Source organism: Pteropus medius, unplaced genomic scaffold, assembly GCF_902729225.1.
Source record: "Pteropus medius unplaced genomic scaffold, Ma_sr-lr_union100, whole genome shotgun sequence".
NCBI lineage: Eukaryota > Metazoa > Chordata > Mammalia > Chiroptera > Pteropodidae > Pteropus > Pteropus medius.
This window is the reverse complement of record NW_024342471.1, coordinates 16,485,676-16,498,590: the sequence shown is the minus strand read 5'-3', so window position 1 is coordinate 16,498,590 and position 12,915 is coordinate 16,485,676. Positions and strand designations below refer to the sequence as shown.

Below are 12,915 nucleotides of genomic sequence, written 5' to 3'. Positions count from 1 at the left end.
TGGGCCAGTACAGCTGTGTGGCCACTTTAACTCTCTGATTCTTGGTTTGCACATTGGAAAAAGGGAACTAATACTACCTCGCCTGCAGAATTTTAGTTGACAGCATATATTAAGAGCCTTGTGTACTCCTTGGAATGTACTGGGTATTTAATGAATGTGTGAGTGTGTCCTTGCTCTTGGGGGTCCTACTTTACCAGGGCACCCTAGACTCCCCAGGGTCCCCTCTTTGACCATAACTGGGCCCATCCTGTCATTTTATGTTGGAAGCATGCTTTTTCCTGGGGTCGGGGGAGGCAGAGAATACTACAGCCTGAGGCTCCAAGGATACTCCACTTTTTAGAAAAGTGACCCCCTTTGGCACCTCCTATGCCCTTTATTCATCTTCAGTAAACATGTTATTTGCTGGATGTCTGCCATGTGCCAATATGTGCACAGGAGGGAGGTGGAGCAGAACACAAAATAAGATCCATCCCTGCCCTCAGGGATCACAAGGGCAAGGCAAGTGAACCAGTTACCAGGAACTTCCAACCCAGAGTGGTAAGTTCTGTGATAGGAGATGAAAAAGGGACTGTAGGAACACAAGAGAGGCATTCATCCCAGCCTGGGAGGTCACGGAGGGCTTCCCAGGGGAAGTGACGTGTCAGTTGAGAACTGAAAGATGAGTAAGAGCTAGACTGGGAAGGAAGTGGGTGTTCCAGGCAGATAGAACAGCATGTTAGGTGGCCCAGAGGTGAGAGTGAACAGAGTGGGCTAGAGGAGCTGAAAGAAGTTTGATCTGGCTGGGGTCAAAGGGAGGTGTGTGGGAGTGGGGAGACCTGAAGGATGAGGAGTGGCATGTGAAAAGATGGGTCTGGGGACGGTAAGTGTGGGCTGGGTCCTTACACAATTAGGCCATGTTAAAGATTTGGGACCTCATCCAGACGGCGATGGGAAGTCATTGAAGAGTTTCAGGCAAAGAAGTGCCATGAACAGACTTGTGTTTTACAGCAATCACTCTGGCCTTTAGATGAAGAATATAAAAGCTAGTTAGGGACTTTCAGTAATCCAGGCAAAAGCTGATGATGACCTAGATGAGAGCAATGCAGGACAATGGACAGATTCAGGAATTATTGGCACATATTTCTATGCCAGATGTTTGGAGATGGAGAAAAGAGGACTCTAGAATAATGCCTTGGGCTTCTAGCACGGATAAATGGGTGGATCATGGTGTTATTTAATAAATGTAAAATGAGGAGATTGGGGGGTGGGGAAGAAGCTGAATTTGACTGAGAGTGAAGCACTGTAAGACACTCAAATGAATAAGTCCGGAAGCCACTTGAATATATGGATCCGTCTGAGACCTAGGGGAGAGGCTGGGCGGGAGAAAAAGATGGGGGTAACCCATAAAAAGATGTGTAGGAAGTGTGTGAAACCGTGCATCTGGATGAGCTCACCCAAAGCAGAAGTCTCTTGGGCATCAAGGAGAGGATTCTTTCAAAGAATTATAAGGGAACCCCATAGGAACATTCCCTTAGCTCCAGCCATCACCCTTGCTCAGTGCCAGGGCTGAGTCTCAGTAGTAGATATCTTTCTAGACTCTACAGAAACTCTTCAATGACAAAATCCCAAGTATTCTGAATTACCTGTCCTCTCACCTGTCACCTGAAATCAATCAATAGCTACTGCACACTATCTCTCACTCTCTACATCTGTCTGAATCCTCCCCATCCTTCTCCCTACCTCCTGGAAACTTGCCTTAGTCTTCCAGCCAGGGTCCATCCCCAGACATGACTTTTTACTAATCCAATCTCATCCTGACTCTAAGTTGTAAAAGGAGGAAGAACTGGTGCCTCAACTGCTCAAAAGAATCCACCACCCACGGACTCCTGCCACCATCTCCACCTCATCCATCAAGCCAGTTACTCCTGGTCTCCAAACAGGGGGCCACCATTCATTCTTTCTTCTCTTCACATATGAGAGTTCCTGGGAATAACAGACCCATCCTCCCGGTGGAAGCCCAGCTAGTAATTGGTACTCAGGAAAAGTCTTTGTAAATAAATACCCCCAGGCTTCCTTCCTGACCCCAGTGTCTTGGAAGAGACATTGTCTGGAGCCAGAGACCAGGAGAAATAAAAGTGAGGTGGGTTCCTTCTTCTTTTAAAATGCTAACAAGATGCCTCAAGTTCTCATCTCACTATGGTGAGAACTACTGGGGTTGAATGACATAAAATGAGAACGAATTTCTTAATGGTTAAAGAAAAAGGCTGGAGTCGATTTAGATTCCAGTCCCAGCTTCACCAGCTGGGTTGACAGGCTGGGCAAGTCACTTAAACTCTAAACCTCAGTTTCTTCCTTTGCAAAGGGATAATAATCATGCTTAATTGATAGGATGGGCATTAAGCGAAATAATGCCTATTGGGTATGACTCGCACATAGTGTAGCTAGTGCTGCTACTATTACAATTATTATTAATATGCATGGTGCCCCACCCAGCCCAGACTTCCTATCTCATACCCCTCCCCCAGCTGCAAGATTTAAGGACCCTGTCTTTTGTGGGCCCACCTGGATTGGGCCCTTCTCCCCAGGGATTCCGCCCTCGGGCCCAGACAACCATATGAAAGCCTCTCTTCTCTGCCTTTCAGGTCTCTTCCCAAGCCTCTCCTCCTTTATGGGGCCCGGGACGAGTGCGGGGCAGGAAGGGGGCGTCCTGGCTGGAGACCCCTCAACTAGGTAGCCCCATGCCTGTCTCCAAGGCGACCGCGCAGGCAGAGAGCGCCGCGCGGAGCCGGCCACGCGCCCGCAGGCGCTTATGTAACGCGGCGCGCAGCGCAGAGCCAGACTCTGGGCCGGATCGCAGCCAGGAGATGAGGGCAGGGGAGGGGGCGGTTCGGTAGGCTTGTTCTGGGTCCCGCCTTTCCAACCTCTTACTGGACTGGTCTCCAGACTCCTGGCCTGATCTGTCAGGGTTGATTTCGTCCTCTCCCAGAACGCCAGGCTCACTAGTTATGGAAGGATGGGGGGGGGGCAGGGAACGGAGGAGGCGGGTAGGAAGGGTGGGTGAGCTTCATGAGTTCTCAAAGGAGCGGGACTGAGAAGGGGAATCTCGCCCTGATTCCCCTGGAGCCAGGAGTCCAGGTGATGGGGGAGCGCAGAGTAGCGCGCAAGAGAGGCAGGGCCAGACTGAGGCTGAGCCCTCTCCGCCCCCGCCCCCACCCCCAACACACACACCCCGCCCCTTGGGAGCTCTCAGCCCGAATCGGCTTTCAATTAAGCTGCGGCGGCCAGAGCTCCGGGGAAGGAAACAGGGAAGGAAACAGGAGAGCGGCACCGGCAAGGAGCCTCCCCCTGGGGGGCCTGGGGCCAAGCCTGGGGGAATCCCCAAGCCAGATTGGGGTAGTGGGGGAGGGCGTCAGACCCCAAGGGAAAAGGATACTTGGGGCCAGAGATGATATCCTTGGGTTCTTCTTTAGTCCAGAGTTGCCCTCTTACTCAGGCCATTCCCGCCTCCCTGAGGTCAGAACCCAGGGCTCCCCCCCCCATATCCCCAGGAATTTAGGATGAGAAATACTAGGAGCCCTCTCTTCCTTCAAGCCCAGCAGGTTCTTAAAGCCCCTAACCACCATTTCCAGTTGCCTCTGGGAGGCCTTCTCTCTGGGACCTGATCTGGGTCCTGGCCGCTCTATTCCAGACTATAGAGGGAAAGAAGGTCTTCAGATGGGCCCACTACACTCAGAGCCTAGAAACTAATGAGGAAGGGGTATAACTGAAGGGAGCTCCTATTTCGGCTCCTGCTCCACACACATAGATACCTCTTTTTCAGGCCTCCTGAGACCCCCTGGAAACCCCAAGGCCCTGTAAGGTACCAACCTCAGGTAGAGAAAGCAAGGGCTAGGGGATCAGACCATATATTCCTTGTCTGGGGGAGCAGAGAGATTATCTCTCATGTTGAGCCCCTGTCCTCAGTGTGGAAGCATCTGAAGGGGATTCCAAATGGAAATGACCCCCCTTCATTCTTTGGGCACCAAGTTGAGATGCCTAGTGCTGCCGCAGACTCCACTTAGCCAAAACCCCTTCCCTGGCAGCCTAAGCCTGCTGGGGAGCAGGGCGCTGCGGGATGAGGCAACCCCAGTGTCCGTGGGGAAAGAAAGGAGCTGGCGAGCCAGTAGTTAATATCCCTGGATACCATTCAGCCCCAGGGAAGAAGAGGGGGTCTCAGACAAAGGATTGGGGACCCTGGTGTCCACAGCTTTCCCAAGAGGCCACCTGGCTCTGACTCAGATCCAGGATCCTAAGGACTTCAAGTTAGGGCTGCCAGTCCCTGGAAGACCCTGCTGTTTCAGCCCTTGGGAACTTTCAGCCGTCCCCTAGGGACGTCTGCAGAAGTCTCGGCCCAGAGAGTCAAGCAATACCCAGGGGAGCGTTTGAAGGCGCTGAGCGCAGACAGCCAGGGCGGGAGGCGCGCTAGTGCGCAAGGGACACCGCCGCTGGAGGGTGGGGGGGAGGGTGGGGGCAGCTGACAGCCGTGATGGATGGCTGAGACCGCTGGGGGGCGGCGGGGGGCCTGGGAGCCCGAGGGGGTGGCTGGCCCCAAAGACCTCGGAGCAGGAAAACCGCGGAGGGGGGCGGGGGAGAGTCGGAGCAGCGAAAGGACTTGCTCCAAGCCCCTCGGCTCCTAGCGAGTCTCCGCACCCACCGCAGCGCGTCCGCAGTGTCGCGACGCGGTGCTGGGGATTCAGCAGCTGGAACCCCATTCCCGAGGCCTTACTAGAGAAGCTAGCAAAGCTGACTAGAAAGACTCCCCCCTGCCCCGCCCTGGAAACCTCATTGCCATCTCAGGGTACAGAGAGGAAAGGGAAAGAGGGAAGAAAGAAGGGTGATCTTGCTTCCCGTCCTGAATAGAAATCCACGGGGACATGAGAGGGAGAGAGAGATTCTGCAAAGTAGAGCTAAAAATCTCCGGGGGAGGTACGCTTCAGTCTGAGGTCGGACCTCGGGTAGCTTTGGGGGAGGGGGCCCGGATTGCACCAAGTGTCCTCTTAAGGAGACACCGCAGCCCAGACGGGGGCCGTCATATGGCTCCAACTCCACATAGGAATCTTCCCCACCACTTGGGCTAGAAGTCTCAGAGCGGGACTGCAGCAGACTGCGCCCCCCGCCACCCCACCCCCAGCGCCAAGGGTCAACACTCTGCGCCAGGACGCTGGGGTCCCTTCTCAGGGAAAAGAGCCCTCCTTCCGCCCGTCGAGCTCCACGTCAGCCCATTCTAGCTCTTCCATCCCCTTCCCACCGCCTCCCCCGCTTAATTAACCCACGTCTGCCTCCCAAGCTGTGGGTAACGGCAACCCCTCAGCCCCCAGCCCTGCCCCTGGAGCGGCACATTCCAGCACCTCGGACAGCGCCTGGCGCATTCCAATGGAGCAAGGTTCCAGGCCGCCGTGGGCGCCCACCGCCCCGGTCAATCCCAGCCTCTTCTCTGAATGAGGCGGCCCCCGCTCTGCCTCCAACCCCAGAGCTGCCTCCTCTCCTCGCCGCCCCCTCCCTTGCCGCCCCCGGACCGCTGCTTACCGGGGTTGGCTCCCCCATCGCCGTCCTCGCAGTCCGTCAGGTTGTTTAGCATGGTGGCGGCGCGGCGCCGGGCCGGGGGATGGCTGCGCAGCCTCGCCCGCGCCCCTCTGCCCGCCTTCTCCGCTCTCTCGCTCGCTCTAGCTCTCTCGCTCTCCGTTCCACGGAGGAAGAAACTGCAGTGCCCGCCCGCCCGCCCGGCGCACACACACTCGCACACGGACACACGCTCACACTCGCGCGCGCCCCCTCTCAGCGGCGGCGCTGCTCACCTCATCCCGTATGCAGAAGGCGTGAGCCACTGGCGGGGTTTGGCAGGGGGGGCAGAGAGCGGGAGGGAAGAAGAGGGAACTAGGGGCAGGCAGAGCGTGCCTGGAGGCCCCCTCGCACTAAAACTAAGGGTGTGCACGAGTGGGATAGAGAGGGTGCTGCGGGAAACCGGGCCTCGCCTCCCTTGAGCAGACGCAGCTCCGCCCGCCCCCCACTCTCCAGCGCAGGCGGGGCCGGCACGTGGGCAGGTGCCATCCTGCGCCCTAAAAATAACGGCAGGGAACTAGGTCGCGGCCACCGGGAGGCGGCCCCAAAGCGGCTGCCTGGCTGGGGGTCTGGGGTGACCCCTAGGGGGAAGATGAGGGGAACTGAGACGGCGAGGGTGAAGCACCATGGGATATGGGTCCCTAGGGAGCCTGTTTGCAAAGCAGGGGAGGGGAATCAAACCCTCTCCCTTATCGCTGTTCAAGAGGTTGGAGCTAGGGATGTGTAAAGGCCAGAGCCCTTGACTGAACGAAGGACTGCACTGCTCCCAGGGGGATTCAGGGTCACTGCGTTGAACCTTATGGCTCATCCAGTCTTAAAATGGGAGGAGTGGAGCCTGAGGAGTTACAGTGAACCCTCTCATTGTGCTTAGACTGATAAGAGTCCTAGCATCTCATAGCATCTCACCCCCAAGACAAATCCCTGGAGTTCACGGACACAGACCCTCTAAATGTAGAATGACCCTGGGAAGAAGATGTGGTGAAGAGGAGAGAAAGTAGCAGTGAGGTTCCAGGGAGCGCTAACTCCCCATCGGGGATGGTGCAGCCTCTAGGGAAGGCAGGCCAGTCGGAGGCAAGCTAGGGACAGAGTGGGGGATGGGGAAATGAGGCCGCCTGTCAGTTTGGAACCAGATTTTCTCCCGGGGCGGTAGTGTCTAATCCCCTAATCCAGGATTGCTTTCTGAGGATTCCAGAGCTGACATGCTGTCTGAGTTCCTCCCCCTTCCCTGACACAGGTTCCCCAAAAGCTCAATTGTCCTGGGACCCCTGAGCACCCCTAGAATCCACCCTCACCTTAGCCCCCAACAGTAACCATCTAAGTTCTAGGAGATTTCCAGAGCTAGAAGAGACGGTATCGATCATCTTGTCTAATGCACAGCTTTCATTTTACAGATGAGGAAGTTAAGGTTCAAAGAGGAAAAATAAATGACTTCCTGTGGACACAATGTCAGTAAATGGCTGAACTTGGTCTAAGATCCAGGTTACCTAATTCCAGTTTAGGACTCTTCTCCTCAGTACAATCTCTTTTTAACCTGGCCCTGCTTCCGAAAGAAGGGACGAGGGTACAATCACATCCACACTGCTCAGCACCTCTGATTCTTGGCTACTAAAAAAAAAAGAACAGGGACTGGGTCTGAAATGAGCTTTCTCACTTTTCTTGTGCTCGGGCATCAGAGGTGCTGGACTGGAGTGGTCTCTTGGCTTGCAACTGAGGGTGGGCCCAGAAGACCTTCAAGAGTCCTCAAAAGCCATCCATATGAATGGAGAACCGGTTCTAGGACGTGACTTTTCAGAACCATGGACAGGGCCCGCTGCTCGGATTCCCCTCTACACATTTGTCACTGGTTTCATGTCGAGTCAACCACGGAATCCTCAGCAACTGACTGAAAAAGGCCTCTGAGGGATCCACCAATAAAGTGTCATTGCCACTGGGTTCTGCGGACGCTGGAAGGACTGTAAGGTTGGAGAGCTAGCTATTCAGGCAGGTGCGAAAATTGGTCTTGGCTTTCCCGGAGAAAAAACCACAAACAAAAAGTGAGATGAGTTTGGATTGGTGACAGGGGTTAAAAAGATTACAGGTATATAGGCCAGTGTTCAAGAACTTCTAAGCACTCCACTACACACACACAACCACCACTACCACCAGCAGCAGGATTACGGTTTTCCACTACTATGTTGAGAAGGTAACATAGTAAAAACAGGTAGTATGCTTGCCTGGGGGGTGTTGTGAAGTAAGTTAAACGCTGAGATTTTTTCAGCAATCCTAGGACTGGGATGTTCTCGTGGGAAATATTTCCCTTCATTTGTGGTCCAGAGCCCTGGCCACTCCACAACTGAGCTCATCCACAGGGGAAACCTAGGTCCCAAGGGAGTATAGGTGAAGGAAGGGGTGACTCCTCCTCCCCTGGGACTGGAGGTTGGGAGCTTATACCTCACCAGAGCTCATATCTCACAAGGCATTTGGGATTCGGGAGATAATAGTGCCATCCTGTCCTCTGCCCCAAAACTCTGTGTATCCCTGGGCAAAACGGAGACCCTCTCTTAGGGATTCTGTATCTCCATCTGTAAAACGAAAGGGTCAGGTTTCATAATCCATGGAACTTCTTCCCTCTCTGAAAACTCTTAGTGCTCTCTCCGTTTATCTCCAACTAATGCCACGGAGCACTTCCTGAGGAGCCCAGGAAGTGAGGACACAGCCCCAACGGGATACAGCCCCAGCCCTTCAATTCACACCCCCCATCTCACAAGGAGACTGGTCCCTATTCTGGCCTCAAGCCAACATTCTGAAGTGAAGCTTTAAGAAAACATGTTGCAGGCACCTCCTTCGCTGCCAGCCTGGCTTAGCCAGTAAGGTCACCAGTGAGGTGTCCCTCAGCTCTGAGCCCCAGGAACATGGTGGCCAGCTCCGCACCCCATCCCCACCCAGAGCCCTAGGAAGATCTGGGGCTACAGGAATCCTCTCATGAAAGTCACACAAAATGCGGAGCTGAGCAGGGTCCTATTTCTGAACTCTGAGTCTCTAAAACTGATCCCCCTTCCCACCTTATACTTCTCAGAGAGAGAGAAAAAAAGAAGTTCAGAGAAGCTGCCTCCTAAGTATCAGGATTTGGGAATTGGAAGCAACTTTATAAATTATTTTTACCACTTCCCATTTATGGAGAAGTTGGAGTCTAGAAATGGGATGCTGCAAATTTTCTTCATGGGTAAACTTGTAGCAGACTGGGGACTAGAATCCAGCTCCCAATCTCCAGTCCAAGGATCCACCCACTGAAACAGAATGAGTAGCTGTTTGGAGGAAGCTGGAGCCACCTGACTATGTCCTCTTTCCAAGGGAGGCAGGCGTAGTGTTCCTCTTAGTGACTCAATCTCTGTGCATCCTTATCTATATATCATTACTCCACGACCTAACCTACCCACCCCCAGCTCTGACCTCACAGAGCCATGGCCCTGAACTCCCTCCTTCAGTCTTTTCTTCCCCCCACCTGCATGCCCTGTCCTCCAGACCCAAAACCCTCAGTGAATTGATGAGTCCAGAGCACAGCACACCCCACATACAGGGCTCTCTGCAGAGCACGTCAACCACCATCGTCTCCGTGGCAACCGGGGGCTTAATTAACAGGCTGCAGCCCTGTCACTATGACAATGGCACCCCAACAGCCCCCTATACCCCTACAGATTCAGCCCATCTTCCCTCTTTTTCAATCTGGACCCCCTTCTCACTGCAACCACCTCCCACCCCAACCCCACCTGGAGAACTGGGGCCTGTAGTTTATTCTGGTTCATTGAGAAGCGGGAAGGGGAGATGGAGTGGGGGGGAGAGAGAGAGTGAGAGAGCGCAAGGAGCCTGTCACCATGGCAACTGCAGCCCCGTTCATAACCAGTTTGTTGCCATGGAGATTCCCAGGGCTCACCTTGGGCTGAGGTACTGGGCAGTGAGGTTCTGAGCTCCGGCTTGAGGAGGGGTTAACTGGAGAACTCCTTAGGCAGATTGGAGCTCTCCAGATCAGCTGTTTATACCAATAACCCAGTGTCATTTTTCTCAATTTATAGATAGAGAGACTGAAACATGAGGTTTGGGTGTGGGAGAGGCAGAGAACTTCACCCTTCTAGATAATCAAAGAATCTTAGCATTTTTATAGCTATAAAAACCCCCATACAGTTTCCTGTTCAACTTCTTTATAATACAGATGAAAGAATTGAGGCCCAGAGAGAGGAAGCAATGTGCCGAAGGCCACACACAGAGCCTGAACTAGAGTGTAGATGGGCTATATTGTGGTCTTGCTCCATCCCCCTAGCATAAGTTGACTCCCTCTCACTCCATGGGGATACATCCCAAGAATGCTTCCTCCATGAGAAACAAGCACAGCAGAGAGTGGTGTAAAGGGACAGGAGAGTAGTTCAGAGTTGTAACAACTTCTATCTAGCCAAGTAACTACCAGTCTTCCCATGGTACAGATGAGACAACTGAGGCATAGGGGCTGCAGCCCAGGGTTAGTAGTAGATTCAAAGCTCAGCCTCTGACTTGCTTCTTTCACCCCTGTAAGTCATGTTCCCACCTATAGCTGATCCCCTGGCAGCAGGAAGCAACTCCAGGGACAAACTCTACTCCCCTGGTCCAGAATAAGACAATGCTCATATACAAGTGACATGCAAAACCTCCCTTTAGTCTTCCTCCACCATGCATATGCTGCCATCCCTCCCTGTGGGCCTAGGTGAGGACAAGAGGTGAGAAGAGTACCTCCCTAGGGCCAGAGGGCTGATACAAGAATAGCTACCATCAAATATCTGGTTCCCCTAGGGAGCCCTTGTCCAGTTCCCCATGCAGACATACCAAGGAGGAGGTACTGGGGGTTGTATCAGGGCCTAAAAGGTTAAAAGTCACCCAAATCATTCTCAAGGTAGAACTTACAATAAACTCAGCACACAAGTACCCATTCCACAGATAGATACAGAAATACACACATCAACATGCCTATCAACACAATGGCATACAGTGACACACATAAGCACTGACTCACTGACCACCTCATGGTTCATCAGAGCTAGCGTGGGATGCTCCTCCCTCAAGACACAAAGATACACAACATACACTGCCTCTGCCATAGGCACACAGCTTTCCAGATTTACATTCAGTTTGTGCACACACCTGCACATCCAAAACTGAAAGCCAAGATGAGAAAGAGAGCCATCTTATTCTCAGGCCAGGGGGTGAGGAATGAGAGAAGAGAAGCAGGGGTAGGAGAAGCAGGAGCCTACTGCCACTCCCCCTCTCATCTGATGTGCCAGGCTGTGAGCTTGGAACTCGGAACACAAAGATAAAATGAAATGGTCTCTACTCGGCCATAAAAAATAAAATCTTGCCATTTGCAACAACATGGTTGGACCTAGAGGGTATTATGCTAAGTGAAATAAGTCAGAGAAAGATAAATACCATATGATTTCACTTATATGTAAAATCTAAAAACGAAACGAAAAGACAAAACAGAAACAGATTCAAATACAGAGAACAAACTGATGGTTACCGGAGGGAAGGGGAATGGAGGGGACTGGTGAAAAAAGTAAAGGGGATTAAGAGGTACAAAATAAATGTCACAGAGATGTAATGTACAGGAGAGGGAATATAGTCAATAATATTGTAATAACTTTGTACAGTGACTGATGGTTACTAGATTTATCATGGTGATCATTTTGTAAGACATATATAAATGTCAAATCATTATGTTGTATACCTAAAACTAACATAATGTTGTATGTCGACTATACTTTAACTAAAAGTAAATAGGTAAATAAAATTAAAATAATAAAAAATAAAAGTTTAAAAAGGATGTGGTTCCTGCCCTTGAGATGCAGGAGATACACAAGTAAGTAACTTTCATCCATTGGGACATGTGTCCTAATGGTGCAAGGGGTGGACAGAAGAGGAATGACTGCCTCTCCCTGGGAGTGAGCGAAGATAGAAAGTTTTTCAGAACAGGCTAAATGAGCTATAACTTACAGAGTGAGTAGGAGTTTCCCTGGCTACTGGAGGTGGAGAGATGAACACAGACAGGTATACCAGGTGCCCATGAGGAAAAAGTTTGAATAACAGAATAAAGGGTTTAGCTTTTATCTTACAAGCAATAGGGAGCTTTGTGGAGGACAATTAGGGTAGGGTTAAAGGCGGCAGACCAGTGAGGAGGCTGTGGTCGTGGCCACGTGAGAGATGATGGAGGAAGGTTTGGACCAGGGCGATGGTGACAAGGAGGAGAGATGTGACCAGATTCAGGAGTTTTCAAGGTGGAGTGGTCAAGAGGTGATGACCCTCAATGGGAAGGTAAAAGGAGACATTGAGAACGTCTCCGAGAGTTCCGACTTCTAAATTTGGAAAGATGGTAAGGACATTCATGAAAATGAGAAAGGGGGCAGACAGATTATGGGAAAGGTGAAGATGGAAGGAGCCCAAGAAATCCGAGTGGCCAAGTCCAGGAAGCCATTGGTTCACGAGCTGCGACCCTGTGGAAATCTAGGCCTCAGTCTTCTCATCTATACAATGAAATCCCTAAAGGGCCCTTCTAGGGGTTTTGGTGCTTGGTTTTGCTGGAGTCAGTGTGAGCTCACCTGTGGCTCAGCAGCGACCCCTGGCGGCCCGGGGAGGCTCTTCCTCCTCCCCGCGCGGGGAGTCATCCAAGCCGGCTTAACTACGTTCCTTCCAGACCTGAGTGGCAAGTGCCCCCTGACAAGTGCCCTCTGCGGAGAAGACTGTGTGTGTATCCAGGATATTAACTCTTTACCGAAGGCTAAAAGGATCCCGCCCATCTTCTCTCTTCTGTACTCTGCATGTAACTTTCATTACAAGACCACTGCACTGGGCCGTTAAGGAAGACGCCCCCAATTCCTCCTGAACTGGCTCCACTCAACCCTTCTGGACCTGGAGCAGAGGGAGTTAAGTGGGTCCCTGAGGGTTGGGACTGGAGTCCCCACAGGATCCTCCCAGGATCTAGCTGCCTGAGGTCTAAACTAACTTCTCTTTCTCCCGTCTCCTTCCCGGGATGCCCGGCGCTGTCCACGATTCTTCCAGGGAGGTCGAGGATTGGAGGATCCTCCAGGCACCAATGACCCAGCACCTGCCTCAGCGACCCGAACTCATTTTTTCCTCCTGCCCTCAAACCCATCTCTATCCTCCAGGCCCAACTACCTACCCTCTGGTCCTGCCCTTTTCTGCCCCCAAATCGACCTAGTCCTGCCTCCTCCCATTGGCTCTGGACCCAACCCTTAATCACATGGCCCACCTCTTTCCCTGGTTCCACCTTCTGCCCTCTGGTCCCGCCTCCTACTCGAGATGACCCCGCCCTTTTAGTGC

General features: G+C 52.5%; 1 protein-coding gene across 1 annotated transcript in view; it reads right to left on the bottom strand.

Annotated features, from left to right (window-relative positions):
* SLC12A5 (solute carrier family 12 member 5) overlaps positions 1-12,915 on the bottom strand; it is a 36,956-nt gene that overhangs the window by 23,708 nt on the left and 333 nt on the right. The window lies entirely within an intron of this gene.